Raw genomic sequence first — 16,079 nt, forward strand, 5'->3', positions numbered from 1 at the left:
AAAAGCCAGGTAGTTGGTATGGAAGGGGTTTGCTCCCCCACAATTTGCTGAGATGGGGAAATTGTGGAACAGTTGAAGAGAGATAGACTAATAATATTTTGAAATAATCTCTAGATGCTCATTACTGCAGTCATTGAGGAAAGAGTGCAGGCTTTGGGGTCATCAGGTCTTTTATTTATTCAGTCAACAGATACTAATGAGCCCGTCCTAGGTGGTAGGCACAATTGGAATTGCTGAGGAAGCATCAAAGAACAAAACAGACAAAAATTCATGTCTTGGTGGAGCATACAATCTAGCAGGGGAAGCGGACAATCAGGAAAACATTAAAGGGTGAAAAGAAAACAGCTGGGTAAGAAGTATTGGGAAGGGTGGGGGAAGGCTCAGGTTTTAAACGGGATGATCAGGAGAAGCCTTGCTAAGAGCAGGACATTTGAGTCCAGAAATGAGAAGGTGAGGCAATGAGCCATTTCGATGCAGGGGGGAGTGGATTCCAGGTCAAAGGAACTGTCAGTGTTAACGCTGTGGGGTGGGAGGATGTTTGCAGAGTTGGATGAAAGAGAAGGGAAGATATAACAGAGAGTGAGCTCTGCCATGTCTGGGAGGGCAGGGATGGGCTTTCATACAGCACCTTGAATACCAGGATACTGTTTGCCAAAGATCACACATTGAGTGACCCTCCAGACTTCCATGATCCTGGCTGTGAAATAGGAATCTCATTTATTATATGCGCTTATTTTGATGATTAAAATAAAACATCAAGCACAATGTTTGATATGTATTATAATTTCTAACAAATGTCCCTTTTTCTTTATCCCTCTGGGTATCATCTTATAGATATAATATAAACAGGTGATCTGACGGGTGATACTTGAGGTTACGTCTCCAGGTAGATGTAAATTCTGTGAACGCATATGTTTTTCTCCCCAAATGAAACCAAAATAGCACCCAGTATTACCACCAATACATGCTAATGATTTTGGAAGATGTATTGGGGATTCAGGTTGACCAAGGAGCTAAATCTTAGATGTATCAACCATTAGTGAAGACTGACATATTAGTGGAAAGGTACAGGAAATCTCATTATTTCCCATTTCCATTGAGTGTCTATTTCAAGGTTAAAAAAAAAATGCTATCTGTCCTTCTGGGCACATCTGAACATTCAAACAATGCCAGATAAAATGGTCGGCTTGCAAACTTTTGAAAACACCATTGCCTGCAGGGTTGAAAGGGCCTCTCTTAGATATCAATCTGTTCTGCGTTAACTTTTTTTACATGACGGTGGCAGTTTTCCTCTTATGTGGTGGTATCATTAGAGTTTCACTTGAGTTCACAGAAATCATTTTCTGGCTAAGTTTCCACTCGAATCCAGTTGCTATAGAAGTCGAACATCAGTAGGGGAGGCAATTAGTTAGCTAGTTATTATGACTTTACTTACTTAGTACATTTTGAGCCGAAGGAAAAATGACAAAACCCTAAAATAATTCTATAGAAATATACAAGTGACTTCTTTTGCCCATAGATCATTAGCACAGTGGATAGGATTTCAAAGAAGCCACCAACACCTATAACATCCTCTCCTGTTGTATTATTATGCAGCTGTCAGCAGTTAATAGGGCCCCAAAGAACCATTTTAATGAAAGTTACAGAGGACTTGGTTTTGGGGAAATGGAACTATGGGAAACATTAAAGATGGAGTCCTCTTTCTAGGTAAATAGCAACAGTATATAAACTATTGCCAGGGCAATTCTTTGGGTGTTGGATGTTTCGTTGTCAAGACGCTTGTGGGATCTTAAAAATCATCTGCCAAAGGCCTTCTCCAGAGGAAAATGCACCACTGCTGATTCTCCCACAAACTCTGCTCCTCTCTTTTCCTTCAGGCAGAGGACGAAGGGACGCCTGTCGGTGCTGGGAGATACTCTCAGCTCATCTCCGGGGAGATGCTCTTAGAGGAGCTTGGGGGAGGGGAATCCTGTGGTTCTGGGAACTGAACCCAGGGCTCATGCATGCAAGGCCTTGAGCTACTTCCCCTCCCACTTACCTTCCAAGTATATGCATTCATCATTCCTCTTTCCTTCTATTTGTCTTGGTACAAAAAAGACTGAACATGCAAATATGTATAAAACAATAAGTATGTCTACATATACCCACACAGACATATATTCATATGCAGGCGTACAAAGTGGTTTACAAAGTGTTCTTTTTATTATTATTCATTTAAGCACACCCCAGTATTTATAGCTCCAAATGAGAACTGCCCTTTCTCAACAGTTGCAGATAAAAAAAATCTGGGAACTCTTTTCTAGCCTGTTCTCTCATGACCTCCAGCTCTTAGTTTGGTTATTATCATTGTTGGCAAGTTTTCACTACTTAACAGTAGACTGGATTTCTAAAAATAGCCAAGAGTCAGATAGAACCAAACTTCTGATATAAAATGACAAGTTGGATGATACTAGTCTTTTTGTTTTGTTTTGGGGGCCATATCCAGCAGTGCTCAGGGGTTACTCCGGGCACACTGTATGGGAGTCACTCCCAGAGGTGCATGGGGGGGGGACCATGTGGTGCAGATTTAAACTTGGGCTCTGGTATGCAAAGCCTGTGTCCTCACTCTCTGAGAGTCTCTGTTGGCTGTGAACTATTATTTCCTTGGCCTATCTAAAAATACTAGCAGGACAGTAAACTCTCCTATTTTGTTTATACCCAACTAAATAGTTATTTAATATCTTCTTTAGCATGGCTTATAAAATGCCCTGCTTAATAAAAGAGAGTAATTGTTAAATAATTTACACACTGTAGCATGTACTTAAAGTATACACTTAAATGATTTTTAGTGTATTCACAAATGTGTGCAACTATATCCCAGGCAACTTTCAAACATTTCATTACCACAAAGAGAAATCCCTATATTCTTCAGCCATTGTCCCTCCTGTCCCTCTCCTCCCCATGCTCCCCACCCCCCATCCCACCTGTCTGGCGTTTCCACAGTGTTTGGAAATCACCTGAGAGTGTAAGGAACTAATCTAAGAAGGAAACGTCCATTTTTTTTAGATCCACGATACAGATATAGGCATATGACTGTTCTCTCCCTTTGTTCCAGGTTCGATACTTATAAGCAAGTTGATAGACATTAGTGGTATGAGGAATAAGCAAGTAGGAAGTAGGCAGAAGGGAGATGCAGCATGTTGGTGGGAGAAAAATGGACTGATGAGTGGATTGAAAGTATGGAAGGGGAGGAGAGAGACTGTTTCATGCTGCAACCCAGACTGCTAGCAGACAGTACTCAAATATAAATCTTAATAGCCGAAAAGATTAGTCAGCTGACCCGCGAAGCCAGATTCTGATGGAGTCCTTTTCAAACTCCCAATTCCATCTAATCTGGCAACTCTGAAAGTTACAAATTGCCTCCCTGGGTTCAAGTGGCTCTGACTAATTTTTCCCATCCGGTACTCCCCAGATCTTTGCAGTGGATCAACGGCTCACCGGAAAAAAATGATCGAGGGGGCTGAATGTTTTCCTGGCCGGCAATTACCCAAAGATTTGAGCCTGGAGCCAGAGAACAGAGGCGGCTTTTCCTAGGTCTGTTCTCTGAAAGACTGGAAAGCGCATGAGAACGAGAGGGAAGCCAAGCCTGGAAGTCAATGGAGTTTGTGACTGGTGTGAGGGATTTTTTTTTTTCCGCCCCCACTCGTCTCTTGGGTCTGCTGCTCGAAAACAAAATCAAAATTACGAACTACAATTCCTCCCATGCCTTTCTCTTGTTTGGCATTAAAAATCATCTGCTGAACACTTTCTCACTTCAAAACCCAGTAAGGTGCTCTCTACTATCAAGGAAGGTGCCTGAAGAATAAATTGCTCCTACCAGAAATAAAGCATTTTAGTTCTGCCACAAGCGGTGAAATCTGTGTTTATAAGTCCCTCCAAAGGCAACTCCATTTTTGCTGCTCTCCTCTCATTTTCTTTTGATGCATAAAACCTGTAGACTGGAGCGCTGTGATTGCATTCGGCTCCGGAGCAGGGTGATTGTAAATATTCATTGGAATTCAAGCGAGCCTTCCCGGGTCTCTCCCAGGGCTGTGCGGCTCTGCAAACAGCAGCCGTGCCACATTAGCTCAGCCCGGAGGCCGCCTATTTCCCCACAGCCCCTAGGACCGTTTCTGTGGAGTGTGCGCACGCAGAGAGACTGGCCCTTAAACACCATTTCAATCTACCATTTCACTTGCTTTTCCTTTTCTCCCCATGACTGCTGATCCTTACTAATTCTGTCAGTTCCAAATATTCATGAAAAAGAGAACCTTGTCCTTGATAAAAGTCCAGAGCCTCTATGCTTTCTCTGGACATGTGCTCAACCTAGTTATTTAAACCAGATTCTAGTCATTCTATAAATACATATACAAATATACACACACTCATGTATATGCACGTCTATGCATATACACAGCAACTCTAGAGGGAAGATAAGAATAGATACTTAGGCTAAGATATCATGCACTGACTGGTTTTATTTCCTTTTTCCCCAGTTAAAAAACACAGAAATCGAACATAAATAATATGGAGCTGGGACTACCATATTAGTTATAACAATTTAAGAATACAGAAATATTAACCTATCTTGAGCATAAAAATTCAGTCAGAGTTGAGAAGAAGAAATAAAGTCCGTGTTTGGAAAAAAAAAAATTCAGCCAGAAGGAATGCATTGCCAAATGACAATGCTGACCGAATTCTCAGTGTTACTGCCCATAAGATCGAAGTTGAAGATTCAAACCAGGCTCCCCTAACACTTCCTGATAAATCTTCTGCATCCCAGAAGATTAGATTCCAACAGAATGCAGGTACCTGCCATATTAACTTCAAAATAATCCAAGGAAGAAATCAATTCACCAAAAAAAATGACCTATAGAGAGTAATAGAGAGAGAGAAAGAGAGAGATGTTATCAGTGATGAAACATTTCAATGCAAAAGCAAGTCTAGATTGAAATTCTTTGGGTCTGGCCAATGGTTAGACTTCGTGATGAAAATGAAAAATTACCTAAAGTGACAAAAATACAGAAATGGTCAAAATTTCATAGATACACAGAAATTTACTGTAATTTAATAAGGTGAGTTCATGAGCAAAAAGCACTCTGCTAGGCATTTTGAAGGATACGAAAGTGATTGATTTATGTGCCCTATGTCTTAAAGAGTTTGACATTTATCAGCAAAGAAAAGAGGTGCAGATATGTATCTGTGCTGTAAAAGAGGCAAAATACTTGGTTACCACAAGATGGTGGGTAGGTGGCCAGTGAAGGGAAATTATGGACACTTACTTCCTGGACAGAAGTAAAAATCAACCAGACATTGAAGCAGAAGGATTCTGACCGATGACAGTTAGAGGGAGGAAGGAGTCCATCACTAGAGAGAAATGTTGAGGGTTGCACTGTGTCTCTCAAAAAAGATATGTTGGTGGTCTCCCAGCATCACTGGTTGCAGCTCTGCTAGGCTCATGAGCATCCCTAGATATGGCCTTCAAGGTCTCTCCAGCACTGCCACAGTGGCCCCGAGCACCCTCTAAAACAACAGGACCTGAACAGCACCACAGCTTCAGGCCCCTGTATTGAAATACCAACAGGGGTTGGTCAAGAATGGCCGAGGGACCCCTGAGGTCTTCTGAGCATCACTTAGGAGGCTCCTAAAAATTTACTCATTTCTTTTTTTTTTTTTTTTTGCTTTTTTGAGTCACACCCAGTGATGCTCAGGGGTTACTCCTGGCTCTGCACTCAGGAATTACTCCTGTTGGTGTTTAAAGGACCATATGGGATGCCGGGGATTGGACCCGGGTTGGCTGCATACAAGGCAAATGCCCTACCTGCTGCACTATCACTCTAGCCCCCAAATTTACTCATTTCTGTGCAGCCCCATTTACCCAGAAGTGTTCCGAGAGTACTCCCGCTGGGTGTCCAGGGGTAGCTCCCATGGTGCTGAGCATCAGACCTGAGCCTCCCTCATGCAAGCATGCACTCGGATCCATTGCCCAGCTGGAACTGACTAGTTTTTCTATACATAGTGGAGGGTTTTCTACCTGCTTAATGCCATGTTGAATAAAACCAGCTTTACTTCTTTTCCTTTCTAATTTGCTTTTGCCTTTTCTGTCTCTCCCCACCCCTAAGTAGAGATGTACCTTTAATGTTCAATGTCTCCCTTAGGGCTCCCTTGCTTTCCTCAAATAGTCTCAGGCCTTTAGTGCAGATTTCAAGAAAGGGTGGGTATTAACCCCCATGTAAAATCCTGCTGGGATATTGAAGTGGACAAAGACTCAGAAATCATTTGATATCGGGATTAAAAATGTGAACGGTAATTTCAGAAAGGAAAACTTGAAAATTAGACTGAGAGGTCATTGTGGAGAGAGGTTCAGGAATGGCTGAGGGGTGAAAGTGGCAATATCCTGTAGATTTTTTGGCATGTTTGTGAGAAAGAGAAGGATAAAAATGGCACGAGAAGACTTTTGTTTATGTTTTAATGTAGAAATATGCCTAGGCATATTTGTATGTGAAAGGGAGAAAATCAGGATTGTGGGAGAATTGTCAACAAAGCAGAGGGGATGGGTAATGGATGGAACAGAACTTTGGAAGGAAAAGGCAGGGATTGGGATCAAGGCCGCGAGAAGTATCTTTGGAAGGCCATGGGACAGATTCTCTCTGACAGAGGAAGGATTTGTAAATAATTTGAGTGTGGGAAAGGAAGCTTACAGAGTGTCTGCTAGAGTCTCATCTCAGCAAAGCAGAAAGTAGGTGAACTCTTGAGAGAGCAGCGGAGCAGGTGGCTAGGAACTGAAGGAACAGAAAGGGTATCTTTGGGACTATACTGGAGAATGGAAGAACTGCTGATAGGACCACAGGAAATGGTAGTGACAGCATGGAAAAGATCACATTTTAATAAGTGAGATGCAACTTTTGAAAGAGCACGTTCCAATAGGGTGGGCGAGGCAGGGAGGTGAGAGAGCAGATGTGCCCAGGGTTGGTTGCGGTCCAAGAGTTAAGAGCAAAGACTAAGGAACATAGAATTGAAGTTTGAAAGTTTTGTAAGGGGGCTTCAGGTTCCTTTTGTTGGAAAGAACCTAAAAATAGTGATGGAGTAAAGAACCTTTACAAAGAGGGTAAAGAACTATAGCTGTGTTCCTGAATTTGTCTATCTCAAACTTTTGCTGAATGCCCCTCCCTAAAAGACACAGGGCAAGAAGGCATCAGATTGTTATTTATGTTCCTTACTCCAGGGATTGTCGAATAAGAAGGACAATGGACACTCATCACACAAGTGTCTGTCCACATATTAACTCAGGACTTTAATTCTCAAATGTAGGAACAATTACTATGCCTCATTTCACCGATGAAGATACTGAATGGCAGGGAGCAGTAAAAGTGCTTGTCAAGGTCACACAGTGAGTTGCCAGTAGAGCTGCGGCTTGAATTTAGTGCCTATGCCCTTAGTGATTATTCTATAATTACTAAAAAAAATATGGAAGTGGATTATAAGTAAGCCTGGAGTAGACTTACTCTCTGCTGTCATCCCAGTGCAAGTATCCCATGTATTCTCTTTCAATAGTGAATCTGGAGGATAAATTATATGGTGATGCTAATTACAAGAGAAACCTCACAATTGCTGGGCTCTTCAAATAATTATTGACTCTGGTGATGAATAGACAATGAACTGAAAGGCATTTAAGGGAAACAGAATGGCTTTCCCTTGCTCTGATATACAGCCTCAAAACCTGCAGAACCTGGCTTCTCTGATGCCCCTGGTAAGGGCACAACCACTGCCCCACCTTTAGTGGCTTTGGTTCCTCGAACCATTTTAACCCCGCTGCTTTCAATGAGAGCAGTAACAAAGAAAGGTGCATTTCCCAAGCTGCCATCAATTGGAGTTCTGTACACTTATTCGTTAATCAGTAATGGAACCTGAACACACAGGCCGACCTAGCCTCCCATTTCTCTTATCTCCCTTCCTCATCTCTACCCCCAGCCAGCACATTTTCCTCCACACTGGAGACAGAGATACCACATTTCATGCAGGTAGGCAACTTCTGCCAGAGCTGGAATCAGGCTGATGCCAGGCTATTTGCAGCAAGGATGACTGGTGATAACCCTCTCTCCATATCATCTGCAGCCTTCAATGGGAAGCGGGCAAACTGGTACCAGCCAATATGGCCTGATATCATAGGCTTAAATATACTCTTGTCATCTCCAAATTAGTCCCCCTTGGAAGATTTAGCCCCCACTCAACTCCCATGGACAAAAATAATGTATCATTTAGATTTTGAATGCTTACAGATGACAAACCTTTTTAGAACATTGTGACAGGCTCATATTCCAGTCATACCATTAATTAATTTATTTTGGTTTGGGGTCACTCTCAGTGGTGCTCAGCGGCTGCCTGGCTCTGTGCTCAAGGGTCCCTCCTAGCAGTGCTTGCAGGCCCATTTGCAAGTGCCAGGTTCCATAGTTTGCACGTATGGGATGTGCCTGACCTCCTTATTATCTTTTGGACCCCTAGTTATACCATTTTAAATGCCGTGATGTGCAAAATTGATGGTATTGTTTAGGCTGCAGCAAGCAGAGAGCCAACTCAGCAAAATGAACAGGAGATATCCATCCAGGATTTTCAATATCCTGCTGAATGACCATTGTTTTGTAAGGCTGTATTATTCTCTGAGCTTTTAATATGCTGCCGTACAGAATTCTCTTGTGATTTCTCTATTCTCTTCATTGTCCAGGGTTCTCTGTTTTTCCTTCCTTTGAAATTGTTCTCACAGCTTATGTATTCATAATTATTTCAGCTACAATTTAGATTTAAAAAATGACTCCAAGTAGACATCAGAGCTGCCTGAAGGGTGTTTTACTCTTGCTCCTTCCTCCCATGGTAAGCTCATCTTCTAATATGATTTCAATAATAGCCAACATTTATCATGTGTCAGGCACAAAACGGATGCTTGAAACCCTACAAGGTAAGTACTATTATTATCTTTGTCTTCTGTAGAAGAAGCTAATAAATGGTAGAACTGAGATTTGAATCTAGCTAGCACTGAAGCTCTCAGCCAACACACTGATTCCTCTTCACAGACAGCTGTTTGGTTTTCTACCTCGTGACTGGATTATACCAATAGCTTCTTAGCACTTAATGACATCAGCAAATTCAGTACAATTTTCACATGGAAGGTCCAGTGCTCTCTATGGATTGAATTTAAAGTTCCCTGTTCAAAGTTTCTTCCTGACCTCTTTGTCTCCCAAGCCCACCCAGATGCTCCATTTCAGCTAAGTCTATCTGTGTTAGATGCAAAAATGTTCTTTCTACTTATTTATTTCCTCTAACACTCTTCCTACTTCCTCTCTAGGAAACTTTCACTTGTTTTTTTTAGGAATTCCCTTCTTCAGGAAGTCTCCTTTAACTGTAAGTGTAAGTGTAAATACAGAGTCAGAGGCACTATCTTCTATTTCCTTTATATTTACTAAAGAGTTGAGTAATATTTATTATCCACTGGATATGCAATAAGGATTTTGAATGCACTGACAAATCCCTCTAGCCAATATTGGAAATAAGTCAAGTTAGATTGCAGAGTTTGATATAGATTGATATATCCTAATCAGTTTTGAAAACCAAACTGTAAAGATTTGTCTATGGGAAGGCATTGAAGCTATTTATTTTTCTCTTATTAAAAAATGCTCCCTCTCTCCCTCTCCTCCTTCCCCTCTGTTGTTGCTTCAATGGCTACAGACCTCACACAAGCTGTGATGTTCTCTGGTGCATGCAGTGTCGGAGATCGAACCTGGGTTGATTGTGTGCAAAGCAAGTACCCTACCCACTGTACAATCTCTCTGGCCCTGGAGTGTTTTTTCATTTCAGATCTCATTTCCTTCACAATACAGAAGCTCTTTAGTTTGACACAGTCCATTTTACAGCTTCACAGACAGCAGGAATGGCTGTATATCCCTGACTGGCTCAAAGATGTAAGCAGGAGTCTGCTTAAGGTAGGAGAAGGACTTCTGGGAAAGCTCCAACTTTCAAGTAGAAAGGAACATGGAGAGGATGTGATCCTTCTTTCCCCCCTCTTCGTCCTTCTTTGAATTGGACATGATGGTTGATGCCTCGTGACCCATCTTGCAACCAAGATGACAAACAGTTGGAGATCTCAGCATATTTGGCTCTGATGTCATAAGAAGGGCTTGAATCTTTGAAGACACTTTGGAGTGCTGAATCAGTACCAGCAGCTTCTCATGTGAGGGCAATAAAACCCACATTTCTGTTACTTGTGGTTGAATAGAGTGCTGACTAGTGGAAATGACATTTTTTCAAATATCTTAAACTCTAGTGTAATTGCTGGTTTTGGATGCAATTTAGTTGGGTAATCAACTCTTTATTCAAACTGTGCTTTCGTAGAGATTGTTCATCTCTTTTCTCTGCTCAGGGTTGATGATCTTAGCAGGGACAAACAACCATTTTCTATAAAGAATCAAAGAGTAAATAATCAAGGTTTTGCCAGCCCAATGAGAGTTCCTGCCACAACTACTCAACTCCGCCATGTGTTGTGAAAGCAATCACAGACAATATGTAAATGAACAGATCTGGCTGGGATACAATAAACATTTATTTACTTAAAGAAAGGTGGTTGGGGGCTGGAGAGATAGTACAGTGAGTAGGGTGCTTCCTAGCATTACATATGACTCCGTGGCCCCACAAGTAGTCCCCGAGCCCTGCCAGGAGTGATCCTGAGCACAGATCCAGGAGTAAACTTAAGCACTATTCCAATTCCAGTGAATTCATGAGGCGAAAACACACTCCAGGGAAGTTTCTGAATCATGGCAAATATTATTTTGGTTGTCACAAGTATAAGAAAAAACCTGTACATTATTCTCTGTCCCGATCAGCCTTTAAACAGAGTCCATAGGGATAAGAAAAAGGCATTATGAACTTTCAAACTTTATCAAGAGGCCCGAGAAAATTGATCTTTACCATTACCAGAATACGAGAAATTTATGAAAATTACCTGGCCACTGCTGCTTGCTGGAGAGCAGATGATATTCAGTTCAACCAACATTAAGGTGATTCCTCTAGTTTTTGAGCTAAGATGATAGGTATGAGGGGACGGTGAGGTGAATAAGAGCTCATGAAATTCATAGCCTCTAGGGATAAGAGAGCTATGAACAAATAAATTATAATATGAGAGATAAATATAATGAGAGACACACGTTCAAAATTACAGGAGTAACATGGGGAAAGGTATGATTAAATTGACCTGGGAGCTCAAAGAAGGCTGGAGGAGGATGTGATTTACTGTCTAGTGGGAGCCTGGGCGTGGGGAGACATGAAAAAAACAGGCGTGGAATAAAGACATTAGGAAACCTGGGTCAGGTCCTTGCCTTATTTTTCTGTTAGGACTGTCATGAAGACTTCCAACAAGGAAAGGACTTTCACTAGAGTTCTATGAACTTTTTTTTTTTGGGGGGGGGTCAAACCCGTCAATGCACGGGGGTTACACCTGGCTCTGCACTCAGGAATTACTCCTGGCGGTGCTCAGGGGACCATATGGGATGCTGGGAATCAAATGTCCCACCCGCTGTGCTATTGTTCCAGCCCCTGAACTTTTCAACAGAAGACTGCACCCAAGACCTAATTCTTCAACCTAATAAGCTTTGTGACTTTAGACAAAATGCTTAATCCTTCTAAGCCTCTCTTCTCGCTTCTATAAAATGATGCAGTTACGCTCAGGCTAGTTATTTTATTGTTTTAAATCTTGTGTTGCACCCTTGATTAAAGGCTGTCGGTACATGTTATTTCTCTTCCCACTTTGATCCTCCCTTCTTCCGAGCAAAGACAGGCACAAGAAACTCTTTTTCAGTCATAGCATTTAAGTGTTTATGGATATTCTACTACCATTTGAACTTTTTAAAATATTGTTTCATTTTCTTTCTAGGACATAAGGAATTTTTGAGACCAACCTAGGTTTGACCCCTGAGCTCCACCCGGAGTGATCCCTGAGAGCAGAGCCAGGAGTCAGCCCTGAGCAACCACTGGAAGTGGCTCCAAATGGAGAGCATTTTTAAAAGGAAAGGAATTTTTGAGAGTAAATCTTATCATAAGTCTGTAATTCTTCTAAAAAGCCATAGCCTATAGAAGCTTTTATTTGTCTGTTTGTTTGTTTGTTTGTTTTGTTTTGTTTTGTTGCTGATAGGGAATCCTTCTAGCACTTGCTCCAAACTCTTTTAAGAAAACTCGGGGCCGGAGCGATAGCACAGCGGGTAGGGCGTTTGCCTTGCATGTGGCCGACCCGGGTTCGATCCCTGGCATCCCATATGGTCCCCCAAGCACCGCCAGGAGTAATTCCTGAGCATCGCTGGGTGTGACCCAAAAAAGCAAAAAAAAAAAAGAAAACTCAATGTCATGAGTCTTCAGTCATCTGGGCCCTTTCTAGATCGGAGAGCCTCGGCAGGTGAAGCGAGAGGGGGAATAGCATGCACCGTGGAATTATTAAAAGCAATTGTACAATTGGTTGTAAATACCCAGGGCTGAAGATGTATGTAGTAATCACACAGTCTTCCCTTGGGGACAGCTCAGGAGGAAGCCGTCAAGAGCCTTCAGGGCACAAAGGAGCAAACCAGCCTAGGTCGTAAACCTTTGTGTTGGTCTGTGAGTGGGAAGTCGCTGTATCACATCTGGTCCCCCAAGGTTGCACCACAGTTACTGATAGAGACACAGATGATGACGTTCTGGGTTTGACCCTAATCTTTGTTACTTCCTTAACTCATCCACATGCAGTTTTTTCCAACACAGAAAAGGAAATAATGACTCCTATATCAGGAGTTTGATATCAAGATTTCATATGAATAGTTTTGAATATTAGGAACAAATACTAAGGAAATCGTATTGAATAGCAAATGCCCAGACAGTTGATAAGAACTGTTCTAGCAGTTCAGATCAGGATTTCAGTTGTGAGCTATTCGAGGAGTTCATATATAATGTACATATAGTAGGTGTTTAAAATTTATAGACCTATAATGTAATAACATATTATAGATTAAAGTAATTTATTATTTCATGTCATATTACCTAGCTCTGCTTTACATATATCTTATCAAAAAATTGTACATTTGGGAGGGGGTTTCTGTTACAAAACAGCAGACTTTGAAAAAAACGGATGAAGATAAGTTATCTGTTTGAATTCAATTATTCAAATTTCTTTTATAATAGCTAACTTAGAAAGCAAGGAGAGGAATATTTGTCTCTTCCTTTAAGGGAACTAAAAAATTCTTATTTAGTTTTCTCTGATTTGGAGGACCCTCCCATCCACTTTCCAAAGCACTGGTTCTCCTTCCCCAAAGCAGTAAGAACAGAGTTTTCAGTCTCCACATTGATGATTTATCCCGGTCACAGAGGGGACACTCGGCTAACTGAGGTTAACAGCTTTCTCGGTTTCATTTCAAAAAGACATTAGCATGGAGGCTCTATGAAATGCTGATATGCCAAATACTGATTCATTCACCTGCAGAGTTCGCTCTAAGGCAGGGACCTGTTTGACAGCCAGGGCTGAGCTCCCAGCCTTTTCCTAAAGGGCAATCCCATAATTCATCTCCCAGCGCTAAATTACACCTGACACTTCACTGAAGTCTTCAGGTGCATTCAATGAGCCTAATGCAGAAGAAGAGGGTTGGGACTGACAAAGGTATTCTTTTTGAAAATAATATAACTATCCAATGGCGTGTGGAAATTGTTCTAACGCGTTATGTTCTTAGGCAGGGTTGGGGTAGGGGCAGGTATTGAGCTTGTTTTGTTTCTCTTAGTGGATATGAACTAACCCCCTACACAGAAGTGGGTGGCCCTGGCCAGGTCCTGACCTCTGCCATCATCTTCCTGTAGTTGGACATCAAGTTTGTGCATCCCCCACCTGAGCTACTGGCACACGAGGCTTGTGCCGGAGTACGAGGGAACTTTCTAGGCTTGGGTCTTGGCGTCCTCTCTCTGACTCAGGAATCCTATTGGAGTGGATGCGAGGTATTGGGGACACCATAGGGAATGAGCTCTTACAGGTCCTGCTCTCACGGTGCCTCTTGTCTAAACTGGGGGACCTGAGCTCAAGAGAAAGAACTAAGGGGACTAAGGAGAACTAAGATGTGCACAGCTGCAGTGCCCAGCCCCCTCGAGGGCTTGACAATGTTGCTGAAGAAATTGCAAACAGGGTGAAAAGCAAAGAAAAATTGATAAACACCAAATGCCTTCCACACCTCAGTCCCTGTGTAGGGTCTTTCGTTTAGGTTATCTGCCTCAGCATGAGGTGACAAAGTCCTGGTGTATGGCTTCAGAGATCATTTCTGTCATGACAGACACACGACAAGCAGTTTGTTTCAGGGAAAGGCCCCCTGGAGTAGGCCTGCCTAAACTTTGGCCTTTAAGGCAGTACCAACTCTCATTTATTCATGACTATCTTCTGGACAAGTTACTTATCTACTTATCTTTGTTGAGTCTCAGTTTCCATCATCTGTGATGTGGGGATATTACCTTCTTTCCCAACACGGTCAAGAGAATTTGATGAGATGGTAAGAATGAAAGGGCTCTGATGAGAAATAAGGTCCTACCCTTGGTATAAGGGAAAATCAAATTTTATCCAAGTACTTCTTTTTTTCATTCGTATAAATTACATTTATTGTATTTTGTATTCTTTCTCTCTTGTTTTGACATGGGTATTAGACTGCCAGACTGTCATCCCGTTGCTCATACATTTGCTCCAGCGGGCACAAGTAACTTCTCCATTGTGAGACTTGTTGTTACTGTTTTTGGCATATCGAATACACCACAAGTAGCTTGCCAGGCTCTGCCATGCGGGCGAGATACTCTTTGTAGCTTGCTGGGCTCTCCGAGGGGGGTGGAGGAATTGCATGGGTATTAAAACTTTTTAAGTAATTTTTGTTTTTTTTTGCTTTTTGGCTCACACCCAGCGGTGCACAGGGGTTACTCCTGGCTCTGCACTCAGGAATCACTCCTGGCAGTGCTGGGGCACCATATAGGATGCTGGGAATCGAACCCGGGTTGGCTGCGTGCAAGGCAAATGCCGTACTTGCTGTGATATCGCTTCAGCCCCTTAAATTAATTTTTTAATGGAATCACCATGAGATACAATTACACAGTTGTTCATGATTGGGTTTCAGTCATAAAATGTTCCAACACTCATCCCTTCAACAGTGTACATTTCCCACCACCAGTGTCCCCAGTTTCCCTTTTGCCCCATCTCTCCCCCACTTCTATGGCAGGCACCTCTCTACCCCCTCCCCTCTCTTTCCCCTTTTGGGTATTATGGTTTGCAATACAAATACTGAAAGGTTGTCAGGCATATCCCTTTACCTACTTTCACCACTCGGTTCCTGTCCAAATTAGTAATTTCCAGCTATTATTGTCATACTGGTCCCTTCTCTGTCCTAACTGCCCTATACCTCCCACAAACCAGTGTACTTTAAAAGTATTTTATTATTTTTTGTTTTAGGGCCACACCCAGTTGGGCTCAGGACTTACTCCTGACTCTGTGCTCAAGGATCACTCCTGGTGCTGCTCTGGGGAATGATGAGATACTGGGGATCAAACTGGGATAGACCGCATGCAAAGCAAGTGCCTTAGCCCCATACTATCTCTCCGGCTCCAAGGGCTTATTATATTTAAACAACAAAATTTAATAAAGTTTCAATAATTCAACGGCAACATTAGAAACAATAGAAAAATTGTCCTGAAAGTCACTGAAATTGTATTCAGTGTTAGAGATATTTGTATCAGAAAGATTATTATAACCAAAGTTCACTTTCACTCTAATTAGTTGCCCTGAATTTATCACATATTCAGAGAATTTATAGATATTCCAATAGTTATGCACTTAAGTAGGCATAATTAACTTCTTTTTTAAAGAATCAGTCTTCTTTGCCCCTTTGACATTTCCATGAATTCTTCAGGGGAATTCAAATCGAACCACAGAGAAACAACATTTCACATTCTAGCTAAATAAGAGACAACCTACTATTGGTAGTATGGTTTTATGTGTAGCTAGCACTTTAAAAACTAAAATGAAAAATACCAAAAAC

The sequence above is a fragment of the Sorex araneus genome, chromosome 8, assembly GCF_027595985.1.
Source record: "Sorex araneus isolate mSorAra2 chromosome 8, mSorAra2.pri, whole genome shotgun sequence".
Taxonomy (NCBI): Eukaryota; Metazoa; Chordata; class Mammalia; order Eulipotyphla; family Soricidae; genus Sorex; species Sorex araneus.